This window comes from Dermacentor variabilis, chromosome 5 (assembly GCF_050947875.1).
Source record: "Dermacentor variabilis isolate Ectoservices chromosome 5, ASM5094787v1, whole genome shotgun sequence".
Lineage (NCBI taxonomy): Eukaryota > Metazoa > Arthropoda > Arachnida > Ixodida > Ixodidae > Dermacentor > Dermacentor variabilis.
This window is the reverse complement of record NC_134572.1, coordinates 203,892,336-203,915,010: the sequence shown is the minus strand read 5'-3', so window position 1 is coordinate 203,915,010 and position 22,675 is coordinate 203,892,336. Positions and strand designations below refer to the sequence as shown.

Here is a 22,675-nt window from a genome sequence, read left to right as displayed (position 1 = left end):
TGGCTGTAAAGGGGCCTAAAATATAGCCACTGTAAAGTGCGTAAAATGTACGTGTAATAAAATTAGGGCGATAACAAATGACGTGTACTATGAGCATTAAGGTGCAGTGCAATATAATGATACGATATAAAAAACGCATAGGTTTCCAAAATTAACTAGAGCACCATGGCCTCGTTAGAGCCCTTGAGACACAAGGGCCTGGAGGCATGTGCTATATAAAACAACTATCACAGCAGCATACTCTGGAGAGAGAGAGAGAGAGAGAGAGAGAGGGAAAGCAAGCACAGGAAAGGCAGGGATGTCAACCAGAAGAGTATCCGGTTTGCTACCCTACACTGGGGGTGGGGGAAAGGGGAAAAGAAAAAGGAGAAAGGGAGAGAGTGAGCACTGAGTACGTGTGGGCGGGACACTATGCACAGGGACACTATAAACGGTCTCTTAAACCGGTGTACCTCAAGTATTGCAGTAATGCACGATTCGCTTTTCGTGCCAGTGACGGGTGTGGCCACGGTCCGAGTATCTTTGACTCGGTGAAAGGTCGTAAGTCTAGTCGGTGCAAAGTTTCCTGCAGAGAGAGGCGTTGTACATCGTAGCGGGGACAGGTACACAATAGGTGCTCGATGGTCTCCTCGCACCCACAGGAATCGCACATCGGGCTCTCGGCCATTCCCACACAAAAGGAATATGAGTTTGTGGACGCTACTCCCAGGCACAAGCGGTATAGCAAGGTTGCTTCGCCGCGGGAAAGGCTAGGTGACACTTGTAGGCGTAGCGTGGGGTCCAGTTTATATAATCGGCAGTTGAAGGCACCTGAACTCCAGAGATCTTGCAACTTTTTGCGTGCATGTAGGCGAAGTTCCCTGGCAGCGTCCGACCTCGCCAAAGGTATTGAACGCGTCTGGGTATCTTCGTGGGCAGACCGGGCAGCCTTGTCTGCTAGGTTGTTGCCGACAATGCCACAGTGAGCAGGAATCCATTGAAATGTAATGGTGTGCCCTCTTTCCAGAGCATGGTGGTGCACTTCCCTGATGTCAGATATCATCTGGTTGTATGTTCTGTGACGTAATGCAGACTTGATGCTCTGAAGGGCTGCCTTAGAGTCACAAAATACGACCCATTTCTCTGTTGGCTCTTCGGTGACGTACATCATAGCGGCATGGAGATCTGCATGTTCTGCCGATGTCGATGTAGTCGTGTGCGACAATTTGAATTTAACTGTAACCTTCTTGGCAGGAACGGCGAATGCGGCTGTTGAGCTGGCACTTGAGGTCGAACCATCGATATATATTTGTATGCGGTCATGATACGTCTGGTGTAGTAATAGGAGTGTAAGTTGCTTCAGAGCTGGCGATGGATGATTGGACTTTTTTGTAATTCCAGGAATATCAAAATTCACCTGAGGCTGTCGTAAGCACCACAGGGGATATGAAGGCTTTGTCGCCGGTGTAAAAGATGACGCTATGCACTCTTGATGAGCGCTAATCACTCGTGAAAAGGTCGCTTGAGGTCTTTCGTCTGGTAGGGAGGCCAAATGATGGTAGGGGATTGAGAGAGGATGCGCTACGAATTTATTGGGCTCATAATATGTAGGACAACCTCATTTAAAAAATTGAGGACCACATTGGCGTTGAAAAATGGTTCCTTACCAAGAAACATAGCTGGGTGAAGAGCTATGCAATAACGATATGCAAGAGGAAAATGCTTCTTTCTTTCAGGTTCGGCTTTGCGACACTCCAAGAGGACGTGGAGGACGGTCAGCCTCTCACCACATCGACCACAAGTTGGCGGTTCATTTCCAGTAAGCAGAAAATTGTGTGTACCAAATGTGTGCCCTATTCTGAGGCGGCAGAATGGGACATCGCCGCGATTTTGTTGGGGAGGGCCAGAAACCTAGCTGTGGCTTTATAACGTGCAGTTTGTTGTTTATTTCTGCGTTCCACATGCGTTGCCAGTGTTGTCGCAGTTTCTTACGCAAGAAAGGCTTCAGATTTGTGACAGGGACTGCAGCTGTAGAAAAAGTGTTTAGTAGTGTGAGTGATGTGGCCATTTTATCAGCCAGTACATTACCCTCGATGCCTCTATGGCCAGCTACCCAGCATATTATTGCATGTATATGTGATATATAAATACTGCATAAGAGGGAGTAAAGTTAAATAAAAACAGGATTTCTAAGCTTTTGTAATGAAATTAACGCTTTTACGAGACTTAGCGAGTCTGTGTATACAATTGCTCTATCGAGTTTTAATTTCTGTATATGTCTTACTGCAGACAGTACTGCATAAGCTTCTGCAGTGACGATACTTGTTTGCGGGTTCAATAAGTCAGATATAGAAAGAGAGGGTCCAACAGCAGCATAAGATACACCAGCATGTGATTTAGACGCGTCTTTGTAGAATTCGGAGCAGCTGTACTTCGATTGAAGTTCACGGAAATGCATAGCGATTTTGATGTCAGGTGCGTGTTTTGTGACCTCTACAAAGGATACGTCAAAGTCTATCACCTGACTCCCAGGGCGGTAATAGCTTAGTTGGAGGCATTAGTCGATGTTCGAGAACAGGGACATCCATTTCCGTGCTAAGTTCTCTTGCACGCAGTGAGAAAGGAAGTCTCATGGAGGGTTTATTATGAAAAAGTGTTTGACACGTTAAGTCGTTAACAGTTTTGAAACACGGATGTTCTTTACTGGAGCGCACATTGAGAAAATAGGTAAAGCTGATGTACGTTCTCTGAAAATGTAGTGACCACTCGTCTGACTCTGCATATAGACTTTCCACCCGGCTTGTTCTAAATGCGCCAGTGGCCAGGCGGATACCCAGATGATGAACGGGGTCTAACATTTTTAGCGCACTCGGGGCAGCAGAGTGATATACTACGGCACCATAATCTAACGGTGATCTAAGAAGGCTCTTGTAAAGATTCAACAGGCACCTCCTGTCACTACCCCATGTAGTGTGGGATAGAACTTTAAGTAAGTTCATGGTTTTTAGACATTTTTCTTTAAGATATCTTATGTGTGAAATGAAAGTGAGCCTGGAGTCGAGAATAACACCTAGAAATTTGTGCTCATTCTTGAAGGGAATTTGTTGTCCACCCAGTTCTACACAGGGATCAGGTACCAGGCTTCTCTTTTTTGTGAAGAGAACACAAGAGCTTTTGTGCGGGTTGATTTTAAATCCATTTTGTTCTGCCCACTTGGACACCTTGTTTAAGTCCTGCTGTACCTGTAAGCGTACACTGTTGTACCTGTAAGGGTACACACACTGTAAGGTTGTAGGCTCTGAAACCTATCTGTATATCATCTACGTAGACGGAATAAAAAATGGCCGGTTGCAGTGAAGGACGAAGTGTGTTCATTTTAACGATAAAGAGTGTGCAACTGAGTACTCCTCCCTGGGGTACACCTGTTTCCTGTATAAAAGGTCGCGACAATACGTTGCCGATTTTCACGCGGAAGCTACGATCCGACAAATAGCTTTCAATTACGTTCAGCATATTTCCTCGGATGCCCATCTCCGACAGGTCTCGCAAGATCCCGTAACGCCATGCCGTGTCATACGCTTGTTCCATGTCAAGGAATATCGATAGGAAATACTGTCCATGTATAAATGCATCGCGGATATTTCCTTCAATGCGCACCAGATGATCGGTTGTCGACCGCCCTTCTCTGAAGCCACACTGATAAGGATCGAGCATATTGTTGAGCTCAAGGAAATGTATAAGTCCGCGGTCTATCATTTTTAAAAAAAATCTTACACATGCAATTTGTTAGTGCTATCGGACGATAACTTGTTGCCAAGGAAGGCTCTTTTCCCTGCTTTATAACAGGAACTACAATCGCTTCTTTCCATGTGGATGGCAGGTATGCCGAAGCCCAAATAGTATTGAATAGTGTAAGAACTGTAACTTGTGCGTCAGTATGTAGGCTTCTGATCATGTCATACATGACTCTGTCAGCTCCCGGTGCAGTGCTTTTACATGTGTTCAAGGCAGCTCTCAACTCGGCAATACCGAAAGGCCGGTTATACGGTTCATTCTGCCTGGACTTTCGTATGATTGGCTTACGCTCTACTATTTCTTTATGTTTAAGAAAGGATTGGGAATAGTGCGTTGAGCTCGACACTTGCTCAAAGTGCTCCCCAAGTGAGTCTGCCTGGTCTTTCAGTGTATCACCCTGTGTGTTTACCAGAGGGAGTGAATATGTTTGTCGCCCTCTTATCCTATTAATCTCGTTCCATACTTTGGCCTCATCTGTATAAGAGTTTATACTCGATAAAAACTTCTCCCAACTTTCTCTTCTAGCCTGTCGGCGGGTTCTCTTGCCTTGGGACTTTACTTTCTTAAAACTAATAAGATTCTCCGCAGTGGCAGAGGCGCGTAGCAACCCCCACGCTTTGTCCTGTTTTTTACGAGCGATCCTACAATGGTCATTCCACCACGGGACACGCCGTTTGCATGCCAGGCCAATTACTTCTGATATGCATTTTGATGCGGCGCCTATTATAAAGGCTGTAAAATACTCAACAGCAGCATCAATTCCTAACGAGGACATGTAATCCCATGATATACTAGTTAGGGTTCGGAATTTCTCCCAGTCAGCTGTGTCAATCTCCCACCTAGGAGCCTTTGGTGGATATTCGTTTTCTTTAGGTGATCTTAGCAGTATGGGGAAGTGGTCACTTCCGTAAGGATTGTTGTTAACTTCCCATTCAAGTTCCGACAGTAGTGACGGGGAAACTAGGCTAAGATGAATTGAAGAAAACTTTTTCTTTGCAAGACAGTAATATGTGGGTGCCTTCTTATTAAGCAGACACGCACCGGAAGAAAAAAGGAACTGTTCAACGAGACGACCTCGCGCATCGATTCCAGAGTCTCCCCACAGGCTGCTGTGTGCATTGAAATCACCCAGAAGAACATAAGGTTCTGGCAATTCATCTACAAAGGACTGAAATTCATGCTTGCTTAGTTTGTAATGGGGGGTATATAAAGCGAGCAAATAGTGATAAGTTTGTTTAGCAGAACAACACGAACTGCCACTGCCTCAAGGGCCGTTCGCAGCTGTAAACGTTGACACGCTATACTTTGTTGAATTACAATTGCAACACCACCCGATGATGCGACAGCATCATCGCGATCTTTGCGAAAGGTAACATACTGTCGAAGAAAGTGTGTGTAGTTCGATTTTAAGTGTGTTTCCTGTAAACACAGCACTTTTGGATTGTGTTTATGGTTGAGTTCTTGCACATCATCAAGATTCCTAAGAAGACCTCTGACATTCCATTGAATGATTTGTGTATCCATATTTGAAGAAAATTGGTGCTGTGTTTACGGAAACGGAAGGGATGCCTTAGGTTACAGAGCTCTTTCGAGGCCCTGTAACGGGAGTTCTGCCCTTTCTGAAGCGTTCGAGGGAGCCTCGCCGCTCCTTAGGCGTTTGGTGCGCCTTGAGAACAGGTGTAGTGTCCATTGCCTCTCGTGAGGCGCCGGACGCGTGCTTTTGCGAGCGAGAAGTTACAAGAGAGGGTCCCGCTTTGGAGGTCAAGACTCCTGCGCCCACCAGCCCGGAGGTCGATGGGGCACGCTGTGGGATTTGGCTGCGCCGGCTGTTGCCAGCGCTGGAAGGGGCCGGGGTGGTTGGGGCAGCCTCGGCGGCGCCCACCTTCGGGGTCGATGGTCCCCTCTGCTGTGTTGACGGAGCAGCGCTAGCTGCAACAGCCGCAGGGGCAGATGGCGTAACTGCCGACTGCTTAGGGTCGGACAGCCGCCGGAGGCCGTCCTGACGCTGCCCCCTTACGCGCCACATCGGCAAAGCTGCTCTTAGACAGGTATGACACCCGCCTACGTGCCTCCTTGAAAGATATGTTTTTTTACTTTGATTGTCACAATCTCGTTTTCTCTTTTCCAGGACGGGCAGGACCGCGAGTATGCGGCAAGCTCGCCATCATAGTTGACACAATGTGGATTGTTCTGGCACGTTTCGTAGGAATGTTCATTGTCACTGCACTTGGAACAAGTCAGCCGGCCTCGACAGTTCTGTGAACTGTGGCCGAAACGTTGGCACTTAAAGCATCTGAGAGGATTGGGAACGTATGGCCGAACACGAAGTTTGGTATAACCGGCCTCGATGGACTCGGCAAGGACACTTGAGCCGAAAGTGAGTATCAGGTGTTTCGTCTTGATCTTTTTTCCATCTCGCCTCATCTTAATTCGTTTAATATTGATAACATTCTGGTCACTGAAGCCTTCCAAGAGTTCAGCCTCAGTGAGCTCCATCAAGTCATCGTCAGAGACAACACCACGGGTGGTGTTCATGGTGCGGTGCGGGGTTATAATTATTTGGGTTTCCCCAAATGACACTAGTGTTGACAATTTTTCATATTGTTTTTGATCGCGGAGCTCCAAGAGGAGATCACCGCTTGCCATCCTCGACGCCTTATATCCAGGGCCAAAGACTTCAGTCAATGACTTCGAAACAAGGAAGGGTGAGATCGTTCTTACTGGTTTATCTGGTTTTGCAGAATGGATGACATGGAAAGGCGGGAAAGATTGTTTTTGGCGGCCAAAAAACTGAAAGCCTTCATCGGTGCGCCCTCTTTTCTGAGGGCGATCAGGTAGTGGAGGGAAGGAAGTAGCCATGTGTGGACGTGTAGTTTTCGGCAGCAACGCTAGCCAGCCACCATGGAGTCCAACAAGGGGACGCTGCAGGGCCTGAAAAACAGGGCCTGGAAACGTCAGCTGTACGTTGCCACTATAACCCAATATGACATAACCAAGGTTGGCTACCCACACAAGGTCACACTACTCACACCCTTGGTGCCAGGAAGGTTGGAAGTAATAAAGGAATGAGAAGGAGACAGGAAAGGTGGAAAGTAAGGAAAAGACGAAGGTTGTAGGGAGAGAGGGACAGGCAAAGGCAACTATCGATTTCCCCCGGGTGGGTCAGTCCGGGGGTGCCGTCTACGTGAAGCAGAGGCCAAAAAGGTGTGTTGCCGCCGCCGAGGGGCCTTAACGGTCCGAACACCCGGCATCGGCTCAACCCCCAGGATCCCCCTTTCCCCGGACACGGCTAAGCCGCGCACGGCTACACGCGGGAGGGTCCAACCCTCGTGTGCTCGGGTACATGGTGTCGCAACACACCAAACGCCTACTGACCCAGACGCCCCTGCGGGGTGTTCTAAAAGAGTCCGAAAAACGCACCTATGCGGCCGCAGTAAACCGACCTCAAGTACCACTTGGAACCAGTCAGCAGGAAAACTGCAAGCATGTGATACGCGCTTTCTTCACGGCACTACGTTCCCACGTCGCGAAGATGCCTGCTAGTTCAACGAAGGATATGCTAGAAGCAGTGCTGGCTATTGAGTCAGTAATACTCTGCTCTACTTCCACATACCCTCAGTAGCATAAAGGCAATATCTCACCCACTTGGTCCATTCCGTCGTCCAAAAGTACCCTTAATCATGCAATGGAACTGCGCCGGTATTCTACAGCGTCTTTCTGAACTCAGCCTTTTCCTTCTAGACATACCTATACCAATTCTAGCCCTCTCGGAGGCCGGTCTCCAAAATGGAAGGACGATGCCAGGGTACATCAGACATTCAAATCCGAGTATACAGTCATTTTCAAATGGAAGTGCGATGATATACATCAGGCGAGAAATACGTCACGTCACCTTACCAGTGCAAGACCTTTGTTCTACCTTCTTGGAAGTCGCCGCTGTGCAACTGTGCCTAGGAAAACGAAAACTCAGTATGGTGTCGGTGTATATAAGTCCGCGCAGGGAGGTCTCCATGGAGGCGTTTACAAAGGACCTTTGCATTCGTTGCCCCTGTCCTAGAATAATCTGTGGCGACTTTAACGCACATCATTCGCTTTGGGGAAATAAGACTGCAGATTCCTGAGGCAAGGAACTTGTCGCAGCCGCGGATGCTGCTGACTTATGTGTCGCGAACAATGGCAAAGCGACTTTCTTTAGACCACCAGATTCATGGAGTGCCATAGACCTCGTGATTCATTCTACAGACCTTGTCGTATCGTCAACAACGGCCCCAGACAGGATGGGCAGGGACCACTTTCCGATCTTCACCAACATCACCGGATTTCGCACTGCTGGGCGACAATTCTCTGCTGTGACACGCTGGGACACATACAGAGAAGCATTGGATGAATCCCCTGGTATGCTGTTCGCAGATATGCTGCGGAGCAAAAGAGTGGCTACCGCAATGTTGAAACTGCCAGATCATTTCCATACTCCTGATTTGAAACTAAGGAACCTCTGCGCATCGCGTAGGAGAGCAGAGCGAAAACTAATGAGAGAAACGGGAAATCCATCTGCGAAAACTGAATACAACAGGATAAACGCTGTCATCCGTCGTCACACAAGAAGGCTAAGACGAGTCCAATGGGCTGCTTTCTGTGGGAGTTTATCGGCGTTTACTCTCATGACAAGGATATGGGGAGTAATGAATAGCCTATCCGGAAAAATTCGCCTACACAGGCCATTCGAAGCACTTGCTTTAAAGCAAGGAAATGATTTGCAAACCCTTGCAGAAGATTTTGCAGACGCATACAAATCTGGCAGATAAGCAGGAGTATCGAACCCTCTGTTGTCTGAAGCATTCCATACCATGGATACGCCGTTCACCTTTCGTGTGTTGGATTTGGCGCTTAGCAAATTAAGAAGACGCTGTGCTTTGGGTCCCGATTCAATCAGCAATCAGATGCTGACAAATCTGCCATATGAACGAAAACGAGCCCTTCTGGACATATTTATTCACATCTGGAGCACAGATCCCAGAAGCTTGGAAGACACCATGGGTGGTGCCAGTGCTGAAGTCCGGAAAGGATCCTGCAAACCTCACCTCATATCGGCCAGTATCACTAACATCCTGCGTATCAAAGTTGATGGAAAGACTAATATGTACAAGGTTAACATGATATCTTGAGCAAGGAAATAGACTGCCATCATGTATGACCGGATTTTGTCCACGGTTGAGTGCCCAGGACACTGTCTTGGATCTACTGAGCCATATCGAGCACCATCGCGTAGACGGCCTTTCCACACTCGCCCTCTTTATGGACGTTGCCAAGGCATACAACTGTGTGCTTCATACAGGCATCATCAAAGGACTCCGAGCCATGGGCGTATCGGGAAATGATCTTCGATTCGTCCATGAATTTCTCAGTGATCGATGTGTCCAAGTTAAGCTCGAAGTATAATGAGTGACAAGCGACGAATTTCCCTCGGCGTCCCACAAGGAAGTGTCCTCTCTCCTTGCTTTTTAACGTTGTCATGGCCAGCCTTCCAGATGCCCTGAAAGTAGGTGGGACGGCAGTTAAAATATCCATCTACGCAGATGACATCTGCATTTGGATCTCGGGGTACCGACACAAACGTTCGGCCTGGATAGCACAGGTTGCAATCTCCACTATCGATTGCCACTTATCGACGCTTGGCCTATCTTTATCAGCAGAAAAATCTGCCTTCATGCTTTTCCCGGGAGTGAGACGCAAGTCAGCACGTCTGACGCTGAATATCAGAGGGCATTAAATTCTTCGTCCAACTCATGTTCGATTCCTGGGCGTTACCATCGACAACAAGCTATGGCGTGGTGCGGTAGAAAGTGTTGTGGCTGCATCAGTGCAAAGAGTAGACGCACTTCGTCGATTGGCAGGTGTACATTGGGAAAACAATCCTATATCGATGCTTAAACTGAACGCTGCACTGATAGCTCCGTCTGATATCACTGTCATCGAGTCAATTGGAGAGCTTGGAGGCAGTGCACAGAAAAGGACTTCGCTTGGCGATGGGAGTTCCAACGGCGGCTTCAAACAAGAAAGTCACTAATGAGGCAGAGTCTCTTCCACTCCGCCTCTTGGCATCTAAGGCCTTGCTGACGCAGCTATTAAGGCTGGGCGAGTCACGCGCAGGCACGGCGCTTCTCCGGCGGCTAAGAGCAAGAACTCGCTCACATTCCCATGCGGCGCTGAACACCTTCCAATTTTTAGGATTGGAATGGCCTAAACGAAGTCGCCTTGACCCGCCATGGTCTGTTCCGGACGTTACCTGCAGCCTCAATGTACCCCACCTACCGACGAAATGCACAATTTCAACTGCCGAAGCAAAGTTTATTGTGCTGGACCACTTGAGCACTGTGTTTCAAAGCCATCTACAAGTGTACACAGACGGTTCGGTGTGCGCACAAACAGATAGCTGTGCAGCGGAATTCTGCATACCATCCCTTGACGTTTCATGGTCTGGCCGACTGGATCGCGATGTTTCCTCTACAACAGTAGAAAGCGCCGCAATCACCGATGCTTTGCGGAAACTACGGGCCTTTTCTGCACGAGATGTCGTGATGCTGACGGATTCCAAGTCAGCAATACAGAGATTACATTGGTGCCTACCTCTAGGGAAATTTACAAGGCAGTCTCTGGCACTGATTGACGACCTAACGAGCAAAGGATTTAACAAAAGGTTTCAGTGGATTCCATCACACGTAGGAATTGATGGAAACGAGGAAGCTGACGCCCTTGCACGTTTAGCGCTGACATGTGTCCCAAAAGTCAAAGCTCCAAAAGCTTTTCAAAACCCTAAGGGTGCAATCCGCCTTCACTTTAGAGAGATGCACAAGAATCCACACGAATCCTGTGTGACTCGTGGATTTACACGCGAACAAGCGACGCTTTTATACCACATCTGGACCGACTCCGCGTACACCCCAGCTTGATTATTCAAAACTGGGCTTCGCGCTTCCCCCCTCTGTGTTTTCTGTGGTGACATTGGCGACATCGAACATTTCATTTGGATATGCCCGCAGTTTGACACAGAAAGAAAGGCGATGGTCGACAACCTACAAAAGCCGGGTCTTACGCACAGGACCTTTGAAGACGTTTTCCCCGGAGGGCCCGCGGCATTCAGGAAGAGAGCGCAAGGACTGCTGATAGCCTTCCGGCGAGACACGGCGCTCATCGACAACTGGTGACGCACCCCTGATCTCAACTCGAAGGCGGATCAGGCGGAACAATTGCCGGCTATGTATACCTGGCTAACCCCGCCTGCTTCAACATCACCACCACTACCACCACTTACCCATCATTAATTCAAATCAAGAAAAAGAAATCGGCAGGACATGTAATGAGGGGGGAAGATAACCGATGGTCATTAAGAGTTACGGAATGGATTCCAAGGGAAGGGAAGCGTAGCAGAGGGCGGCAGAAAGTTAGGTGGGCGGATGAGATTAAGAAGCTTGCAGGGACAACATGGCCACAATTAGTACATGATCGGGGTAGTTGGAGAAGCATGGGAGAGGCCTTTGCCCTGCAGTGGGCGTAACCAGGCTGATGACGATGATGATGAATTGCAAATTTATCTGGATTGAAATAGGTAATTGTTCTTCCTCTGTTGATGATAGAGATTTCATATTTGGTTGCATTTACCGTTCCCCTTGATCAACAGTCGATGACTTTTTTATAAATTTGATCACACTTTACATACCCTTTCACTAGAAAATAAAAATGTCATTATAAGGGGTGATATTAGCATTACCCTACTCAATGACACAGCACCAACAGTTATTTCTTACGCCAGTCTACTACAAAGCTACGGATATGAATGCTCAATTGGTGTTCCTACACGACAGGTTCCTAATTGCACCGGGACGCTTATTGATCACGCCCTCTCTAACTTAACAACTTCACCACAGGTGAAAGTTCTTGATATTGACAAAACACATCATTACCCATTGCTTCTATGTTTTAAATGTAACTCGAGTCCTTGCCCTCTTCCACACTCTGAGTGCGTTCTGGACAAAGAGAGCTTCATAACTGCCATTGCTTATATAGACTGGTCTGAAATAAGAAAGTTGTAATGATCATCAGAAAGCATTTTCTAAATTTCTTACTGTAATTATATCACTTATTCATTCATTTACTTATCAAAGGAAATGAAAAAAAACCCATTGCATTCTCTCACAATCCATGGATTTCCAAAAAGGTTATTAGCAGCTTTGCGCAAACGAGATAACCTGTACAAAAAAACTAAAAACCAGCCTTTTAATACCAAATTAATTGCCCGATAAAGAAGGTTACGTAAATCTATAATCAGCCAGTTAAAAGCGGCAAAACGATTATGTCTTGAACAAAGGATCTTACAAGCCGGCAATAACAGCAAGTTGAAATGAAACAACGTCAACTCCATTCTAAACAGGAATTCTAAACCAGAACAGCTACCAAAAATTATATACAATAAATGAGAGTATAACAGCCCTAGCCAAAAAGCCAACGCCTTCAGCTCCTATTTTTTTTATAATGACACACCCCCTCCTTCATAAGTAACTCAACTTAATCGTCTGCCTTACTCATCTTTTTTCCTTTTCCGCACAACGCCAGAAGAAATTTATAACGTAATATGTCACCGAAAACCCACCATTGCTGGAATAGATGAAGTTCTACCTGCTACCATTAAAATTATTGCCAACCTAATTTCTCATATCATGTCTTATATTACTAATTCGATATTCAAGACTGGTGTGTTTCGTAACGAGCTTAAGCGCGGTAATGTCATTCCAGTTCTAAAAAAAGGTGACAGTATGTTAATACATAACTACCGCCCTATTTGTATTTTACCTTTTTTCGGCAAAGTCCTGGAGAAATAATCGCATTGCGTCTAACCAAATATCTCCCTAAATATCTCCCTAAACCTTTCTTCTGTTGGTGGGAACTGTTATATACTTCTCGTTCCAAGCAATAAACTTCAGTTGCAAGTCAGCGCTCGTCCGTTCTCCCTGCTTGTCCGAGTGAAAACTGCGCTGTTCTGTTTCAAACACTTGTAACACTCACTTGGCAGCCCTCCAGGTAATCCAGAGCCGATCCATCAGACTCATTATGAGTTGACGCTTTGAAAATGGAAAATCCCTACTACATGCAAACAACATCCTAGCCATTTTAGAACGCACCAAATATATTCTAAGGATTTCATTCTACAAATATATGACTAAGCAACTACCATCAATCTCCTTCTCACCTTGTGAGCTGATAGCTCATAGTCACACTAGATTTACACTCAATAATAATTTCCGTCTACCTAAAGTGCGAACTAACTGTGGTAAACAGACTGCGGAATTTTCCTGGATATCGCTTTGGAATAATCTACCACCTGTAATCAAAAATACAAAAAATTTATACAAATTTAACAGAGAACTAAAATCATTCATAATAAATACTTACTGATATTGTCCATTTTTTTAAAATTTCATGCTGTTTTTATATTGTCATGCTGTTAAGAATTGTTCCTAATACTCATATGCTATAAACATGTTTCGACATTACTCTTAGCTCTCATCAGTACTACTGTTGCTTTAAACATTGTATAACATCATAAGTGCCTTCAACAGGAGGTCCCAATACAGACTTTGACTATGGGACCACCTTATGTATACTACGCACATGTAATTATCTGTATCTTTACTAATAAATAAATTATGAAATTATGAAATTATAAATTATGAAATTATCAGTGCGCTTTCTGTACCGCCTCTGCTATCAGCGCTGAAAATGCAGCGCAGGAGCACATCTCATGGAGGGCAATTATATTCTTAGAGAGCCCCTTGTAATCTCAACTGCCGCGTGCTGTCTGTCCTACGTCTCGTCTACAGTAACGTTGAACAGCAGGAACGAAAAAAAAATTGGAATTTACTTCAGTGCCACATATTTACAGCATTTATTATATACAACATGGACACAACCCTCGGAGTGCAGCGCATGGACGTCGCAAACAAATAACCCGTCACCTATTTTCGTAACAATGTCAAGCAGAATGGCACAAGGTAGAAAATAGTCCTGATAATTTAAAGCGGTGGACACATTACGTCAACAGTATAGTATTAGGGACGTGAAACAATGACGCATGCCGCTTTTTTAATACTTTTACGAAATGTTTTGCTGCAGTGCAATTTATGCAAATCTTTACCATCCATTTCTTATTTTTGCAGTGCAATATTCATACATTTAGTTATTTTTTGTCAGACTAGGAATGTGAGCAATTCTTTATGGTCATGAGCGGATGACAGCCTATCTTCGCAGCTCGGGTACTAGCCCCCTCTGCGCTGTGTTTTTAAAATGCGCAGACAGTACGCCAAGCCAATCTTTCCAGTGTCCCCGCATACTATTTTCAAAATGAAAGTACTTAATCAGTGGCCAGGCAAGTTACACGTCACCTATTTTCCATTTCCCGGCGGTAACGCACTAAAGCACTGGAACCGCAGCTTATGAAGCAGCAAGATCAATAAAGAATGCCATGTTCCCTCAATTGCGGCGGCTTCATATGGCAACATCAAACCAAATAAAACATTCCACAAGAGAAAGAAAGTCCTACTTTCCGGTTACTTCAATAAACTATGTCATAGCTAAGAGCAAACCTCGTTGAGAGAGCTTTGTTGAGGACTCACGCATGCCTTCTTTTTTCACGCAGCCCCAGCAAGCACAGGTACATTTCGAAAAGGCAAGAATAGACAATAACGCATTTGTAAAGCCCACTAGCTAGCCTTTGCGTGTACTACAACAAAAAACTAAATCTAAGTTTATTACCCGGGTTCCGGTGCCGACATGAGGACCGCGCACTTAAGGCTCCTGTTTCTTCAGCTCTTTCAGGCACTTGAGCGGTCCACGGAGCCGGCTCGTCGTCATGGGAATTCGAGGAAAATCCTATTGAGAGCCATATTCTTTGATTGTACTGTTATTCATCTCTGCACATACGCTACTTTTTTGGTAGTTAGTTACTTTGCTACTTACTTTGTTTGGTACTTTGTTATTCTGTCTGCCGCTTTTTCGAATTTCAGTGTTTAAACAATGTTGTAATTGCTGATATATTCTTTTGATGTTTGCTGAATATGTTTCCATTGTGACCGCCTGTATTTTAAGCGCCCTACGATAATGCCGTACAGGCGATGTAGGTATACCGAATAAATAAATTAATAAATACCCCAGTCGCACATTGCCTGACAAAGCTGAAATGTCGGAACACGTAAGTGCTAAAATTAGCACTGGAATTTTCTTTGCGGGCTACATTGTAGTCCTGTTCTAACTCATGACCACGGGGAAAATATTAGGTAACCCAATACGTCGTGCACTGTTTGTAGTGTACTTGAAAAGAAAACCACTCACCTTTTTGAAAGAACAAACGGAGCAGTGCCGACACGTGTTGACTCGAAGAGCAGCCATCTTGATTACGGCACGGGGCATGAAAGCAGTGCCGCAAATAGCACGTCGTACGCGGTTTGTGCAAAAAACGGCGTGCATGAAAAGAACAAAACTCTGAAACATTATTTATAGTTTTCTATGCAATTACAATAATTTAGAACGGCTGTATTTTAGTTTTGACTCGATTTATAGGCTGGAGATTAAGATGCACAGAAAATTTCTGCTCTTTATTTGAACAGATTTCTGTCATAGAGCGTTCACAGAAAATTTATTTTGTGGTACAGAAAATTTCTGCAAATTTTCTTCAAATTAACAGCTTCTTTCTACACTGTGGGCGTATTAAGGCGCGTGGGTTTATAGCTTCTTTTTGACCAAGTTCTTAGCTGTAATTCAATTTAAACTCCCCGTTTTGGAGCAGCCTGTATATCTGCTAGCTTCAGGCTAAGAATTTTTTTGTCAGTCTGCCCATGTTTGCACCTCATTGTTAAAACGTAGCAGTGCATGTGATGTTACAGTTATCTTTTTCAACGAACACAGCAAGTCAACATCTGTACGTGTATGTGAGGGACGCCACTGTTTTAGTTTCTTCGTTATTATCGTTATGATAGTGCACCGGTTAACTGAAAACAGCTGTTTTATAAGCTGCTCAGTTGAGCCAACGTACAGTGAGGAACGGAATTACGCGCTGGTTTTAAATTTAAGATGAGCATAACCTATTTTTCTGGCAAGTCAGACTCTAAAATAATTCCTATTTTGTTTGGACGTATAGAAAGAAGCAGAAGGACACAGCTACCTTATTTTCCAAATAAGGAAATTCTGAGGTTCTAAGTGGCGAAACCACGATATGATTTATGATTATGAGGCACGCGGTTTAGTTTTTACGACGTGGGGTTAATTAACATGCATCTAAATTTAAGTACACAACTCCTTTATTATTTCGCCTCCATTGGATTCCACAACCTGGATTTAAACCGCGAGTTTAGCAGCGCAACGCCATAGCCGCTAATTAAGGTAAGGCGGCGGCATGACACAAAAGTTCAGCATCCCTATTGCAAAACCCAGTGCGCCGGATTATGGTCCCAGTGCAGCGCGCTGGGAAGGCGCGGCGTACTGGGAGGGACTGTCTACTCGCGCGAAAAACAGCTCTAGCGCGTTAAATATGCGGTGCCTGGGCACCGTATGTATTTTTTTGAATACAGAAAGCAACAAAGAGCGCTTTAGTGCAATAAAAAAAAGAAAAACGTCTCCTACAAGGATTCGAACGTCTGACCTACAGATCCCAGGACCGTCACTTTACCACTACGCCACGCCATCTTTATTTTCTTTATTGCCTGACTTTGACAAAGAAAGAACAGCAATAGCAATATACAAAACAAAACATAAAAGATACAATGAACACGTCGTATTGACATAAACAGCCTGGTAGGGGGCTGGCTTCGCCACATTACAATTCATTTAGAGCCATCAATGGCTCCATCCTTGACAGCCACTCGGGGGTATCGCCACCGGCCTTCAAAATCTCAACAAACCGATGGACAGCCTCACGGAAATAAATTCGCGTAGGTCGTGCGTCGGGATCGCAGTAGTATCCTGCCATTCGAGAGCGCCAAATACTGTGAAGGCCAATTAACATTATTAAATCAAACGGAAAACCATCCTCGTTAGTAATGGGTAGATACCGTATTCCATGAGGGTCGAGGGGAAATTGTTTCTTTAACGTTCTTTGTAGTACGTCCCAAAAAAATACCCCTCCCCAACAATGAAGAAAGACGCGATCTATTGTTTCTGGTTGTTTGCAGATAAGGCAGTGAGACCCCCATGGAAGAAATAAGCCCTTTTCCTGTAAAAACATTTTTACTGGCAACGTTCCAGTGTTTACCCTTAAAAAAAGCTTTTAACCCCTGGCGCGAGTTGCATTTTTTTTTTTACTCTCTTTAACACGTCCCTACCAGGGCCTCCACTGTACAAGGCTCTGTACATTGGCTCCGGCAGAACAACGTCACACAAATCCTTGTACAATTTTTTCTTTTTGACAGTAGATAAATATTCGTTTGAAAACCTCCTTGCAATGAATCGTACACTTGCGACAACTTCTCTAAAATATCCAAAAATTCCTCCCGTGAGTGTTTCGGTTGAAACAACAAAGTCTGGCAACGCGCGCCCAAGCCTTACTTGGCATTCGGTGCGCAAAAAAGGATCGCTGATGTCGCGAAGGAAAAGAAACCTGTTAACAATCTGCCGCAAAAAAAGGTGTCCCAGGCCCAATCCACCATTCTTGACTCCTCTGAACAAATTTGTCCGGCTGCACCTTTCCCATTGCGCATCCCACACGAAAATGGCGAAAATTCGATGCAGCTTCTGTACATTGAGCCTTGCACAATGTAACGCCTGCATTACATACCACAGCCTACTAATAAAGAACAGATTACACACGGTAGCTCTAGCAAAAATCGATAAGTTCGTTGCTTTCCACCTTTCTGCCTTTCCACGTGTATCATGCGTCTGCGCTGTCCAATATGTCGCGCTATCACGGTAGCATCCTAGAGGTACTCCCAAGTACTTCGTTGGGGTCGTAACCCAGGACACGTTTGCAAAGCTGTCGGGCGTCGATTGCCATTCTCCGTGCCAGAGCCCTAGTGATTTTGCTAAGTTCCCTCTGCTGCCTGTGATTTGGCAGAAGTTCTCTACACATTTAATAGCCTCAGTTACACCTTGCCTACTTGTTGAAAAAACCGCTACATCATCCGCATATGCCAACAGCTTGACTTCCGCTGCTTGCAACCGAGAGCCAGGAATTGTCTGTTTTTTCACAATGTTTAAGCACATCGCCTCTATGTAGATGCAAAACAAAAGAGGGCTGAGGGGACAACCCTGGCGTACCGACCGCTGCACGCTAATGGGTGCCCCCAGACTCTGGTTGACGATCAGTCTCGTCGTGAAGTTCCGATACGCCAGGGCGACACCCTCGCGAGTAACAGAACCAACGTTAACATGGTCCAGTATGCAAAGCAAAATTTCATGCGCGACACAGTCGAAAGCTTTTTCAAGGTCCAGTTGCAAGATGGCCACGCGGCTATTTGTAATATCGCAGCACTCCAGCACGCATCTTGCTGTGTGAATATTAGTCGTAATAGATCGTCCCTTAATCCCGCATGTTTGATGCGGTCCAACGATTTCCTGGATTACTGACTGTAATCTTAGCGCTAAAACTTTCATATATATTTTGTAATCCACATTTGTGAGTGCGATTGGCCGGTACGCTGTTACTTGTCGTAACTTCTCTGCTTCGTCAGTTTTGGAGATTAACCCCCGTATTCAGAGATGCAACTTAAATTGAATCCCTTGCTTGACTTGATCTAAGTGAGGCCTATCGTGAACGCGCCGAAGGAAACGCAGTGAGCGTCTTTGGGCAAGTTAACGCCAGGCGTCATCTAAATCAAGTCAAGCATGGGCTCCGACTTAAGTTGCGTTTCTGAATACGGCGGTAAGACAGTGTGTGATCTTGCATAAGACGGAGGCAATTCGTTAATTTCGTATGCTTCATTAAACACTAACGTCAATACTGGCGCAATTCCACGCTTAAAAGCTTTGTAAAACGCCGCACTTAACCCGTCCGGTCCTGGCGATTTACCAGGATTTAAATTGTCTATCGCCGTTTCTACCTCTGATTCGGTTATTGGCAGCTCTAACCTACCCTTCTGCTCATCGTTGAGTCGCGGCAGTGCCCCAAGGAACTTATCCTTAAACGTGTTCGTGTAGGCAACATGTAAAGCGAACAACGCCTGATAGTACTGAAAAAATGCACGCTTAATATGTTCGTTATCATCCGATAAGACGTCTCCCCATTCTATGTTGTCTACGTGATTTCGACGAGCGTGGGCTTTTACAATTCCGAGCGCTCGTTTAGACGGCGTGTCCAAAGCAGCTACGTGTTCCGCTCTCGCCCGGACCAGCGCACCACGATAACGCCCCTCTTCTATCGCTTCAACTTTTTGTTTCGTTTTCCTAATGTCATCGATCCATTTACCAGGCGCTTCGCATTCTTTCTCGAGCAGTTTTGCAAGCATAGACCTTAGATTACGTTCATTTAGTTTCTCCTCGTACGCCATAGAACAAGACCGCTCTATTGCTTTTATGTTAAGTTGTTCCTTACAAAGCTCCCACTGTTGCCATGTTTTCAGTTCTTTATTCGGCGCTATTTTGCCGATTTCTTCAATTAACGCACGGTTGAAAGCATCGTCTTTAATCAGCTTGTTATTTATCTTACACAGTTCCCAGCTAAAAGCACTGCCTCGTTTTTTTTCCCAATCCCGCACTCTACTAAACAGTGGTCTGAGAAAGACACCGGCACTACTTGTTAACTGTTGCATTTTGGAATGACGTCCAGCGTTACATAAATGCGGTCTAGACGGGCATGACTTGCACGCTGGAAATGTGTGTACTTCACACCACCCGCGCCTTGCATACACTCCGCCACATCCTCAAGGTTCCATTTGTCTATGATTTGCGACAGTACCTCAGTACTTGCATCCCTGAACCCCCGATCACTAGTCTTATCGCAAGCACTCAGGACACAGTTGAAGTCGCCCATGATAATCAGCTGTTTATCTAAACTGAGACGCTGCTCAACGCTTCTAAAGAAATCGACCCTTTCATCCACAATATTTGGTGCCTACAAACATAAAACACGCCATTCTGTACCGCTGAGTGTGAAATCGACAGCAACACACCGACCTGACAAGCACGAGAAATCAGCATGCACGACCAGAGCCGGCAACTTCTTAATAAAAAGGACACAACCAGCAGATGTGCCGATGGCATGGCTTACAATAGCATAGAATCTAGACGTGAAACGTCGCACCATGCTCCCGGTCTCTTCCTCACCGTGAACTTTTGTTTCCTGCACGGCCAATATATCAAAGTCACGCTCCGTTAAAAGCCGATACACCTGACTTTGCTTTTTCTCTCCTGCCAAGCCCCTGACATTAAGTGTAGCTACCTTCAACGGAGATGCAGGAGCCATTTTCGCAAGGAAGTGAAAAGGCCGAGAGCATGGTGCTTACCCTCCGCGTCTAGCGAGTGGCTAGAAGCCATCGTTGATGCCGGAGCCAACCGGTGCAGGCTCTGAACCTTGCAGCGTAGGTGCTGCATCGCCGGTCCGCCTCTCAGACGAAACGTTAGGTCGCTGGCGGAGACTGGCCCGCCTGGCTTGAGTTGTTTTTGCAGGCGGCAACTCGACGCTGGTGGCTGCCCCCTTTTCCCCTTCGTTGCCGGTGTGGCCATAAGGGCGCTTGGCTGGCGCGGAGACGCTGACTGCGCGTCCGCCGCTCGGGTCCGCGTTCGGCGAGCTGTTCGCTTGTTCGACGACCCTGGGTGCCGGAACGCTCTTCCCATTCTCCGAAGCCTTCGCGCGAGACGCAGGCAATTCGTTCTCATCGGGGTGCGTCTCTCCGTTCCTTGACGTGCTTGTGTCACCACTGGCAAGCCCCGACGGATTGGTCATTCCTGCTGGCTTGACCACTTCTTCGGCTCCTTTCGCTGCCTCTTCCGCCTCGTCGACGTCCATCAGCAGCTCCGTCGACTTGTCTTGCGATGCCGGCTCCATAGCCACCGCATATGTGCGGACGCAATCGCTGTCGACGTTACCATAGCGTCTGCATTTTAAGCACCGTGGCGCCTTGCATTCGCGTCGAACGGGGCCCGTACCACGGCAGCGTAGGCACTGCATAGGCCGCCCAGGCGCCACCACAAGGGCCTACTCTCCTGCAACGCGTAGCTGGTGAAGTAGGTCATTGACCTTCAAACCGGGTTTCAGCTTCAGGAGCACGGTCCTCGTTGTAGACCCTTTCTCCTTGACGCCTGAGACACGCCAACGCTCCCGGGTCACTTCGGATACGTTGCCGTAAGCAGCGAGAGCCGTCCGAATGTCGTCGTCCGCCACGCCGTGCAACATCCAGTGCGGGCGTAGTTTCACCTGTTGGTCATCTGGATCGAAGATAATGCAGCGGCGTCCTTTTACTTCCAGTTCCTTGAGAGCGGCCAGCTTCCTAGTTGCTTCGGTGCTGTTGAGAGTCACCGCCCAAACATGGTTGATTTGGTACGCCCCCAACGCCACCACGTCGGGAAGCGCACCAGCGTTGGCTAGGGCGTCGCGGAAATCCTCAACCCTGTAGGGCCTAACTCGCATGTCGCCGTGCAAAAAAAAAAAACGGTGTTAACCACAACACGTCCGGTGGGCAATGTAGGCCAAATGATCTCGTAGTCCTGACCGTCATTGTCTTCAATCCTGTTTCCGCGGCTTGCAGAGGCCGCTATCGCCGCTCCGCTGGAGCACATGATTCCGCGTCCGCACCGAACGGTAGCCGGGAGAAGAATGACCACTACGCCACGCCATCAGACGCAAATGCGCGGATAATTTGTCATGTCAAAGCCGAGAAGCAGTTTGTTCCGCAGAGCTACGTCTCGTACAGGCATGGTTGATGCGCTATCGCCCAGCAACTAAATCTCACGCCTGTTCCAGAAAGAAAAATTTGCTGTCCGTATTCAGCAGTATGCTTGGAAGTGCCACACCATCGATTTTCACTTGCGACTGTTATTTTAACTACCCGGGCCGAGATCGCTCTCCACCGAAGCTTAGGCCTAGCGTATCCGCCGAGTCCGTCCTCTGGGCGTGTCTAGGCGCAGGAATCAAGAAATCAAACAAGGATAAATCACTCTATATTTCAGCTTTCGCATTGATGTTCTTAAATAAACAATTTTTTCATGTCTACAGTGCCAGCACAAGAAGCGATGACCGCAGATGTGACGCGTCATAAACACAGGTATGTGTGCTATCGCCGAAGGCTCCCAGCACTAGCCCGCGCTTCTCTGACGAAGATCTATGACTACACAGGCGTGTTGACTGAAAGTCATCACTGAACTAAGGAAACGGTGCATATCCTTTGCGTGAAGAACAAGAAATGGCTATCGAAATCGGCAGTAACAGGCCATACACCATCCCGGGTCGGCGGTTCATTTAGGACTTTTTTTCGAAGTTAAAATAGCAATCGCAAGAGAACATCGATGGTGTGGCACTTCCAAGCATACTGCTGAATACGGACAGCAACTTTTTCTTTCTGGAACAGGCGTGAGCCGTAGTTTCTGGGCGATAGCGCATCAACCATGTCTGTACGAGACGCAGCTCTGCGGAACAAACTGCTTCTAGGATTTTGTATGCCAAATTATCCGCATATTTCCGTTTGATGGCGTGGCGTGATTCATGGCGAGGGCGGAATTTGTCAATGTTCTCTCGTGCTGAAGTGTGTAACGTTTTCTTAGCTTCCCGTCTTATGTATGTGCTGCAAGTACTGCACTGCTCACGACTTCGCCTTCAGGCACTGCATCGCGTATTTGCAACATTTATTTGGAGTTCCAGTTGTGAATCGATGCTGCGCGACAATCTGTTCCTCCCTCTTGAACGTGGTGGTCTAGGATTAGTCCACCT

The 22,675-nt window shown here is 46.6% G+C and overlaps 1 protein-coding gene across 4 annotated transcripts in view; it reads right to left on the bottom strand.

Annotated features, from left to right (window-relative positions):
- Nucleotides 1-22,675, bottom strand: part of LOC142583454 (uncharacterized) — a 718,432-nt gene that overhangs the window by 175,309 nt on the left and 520,448 nt on the right. The gene's annotated exons all lie outside the window — the stretch shown is intronic.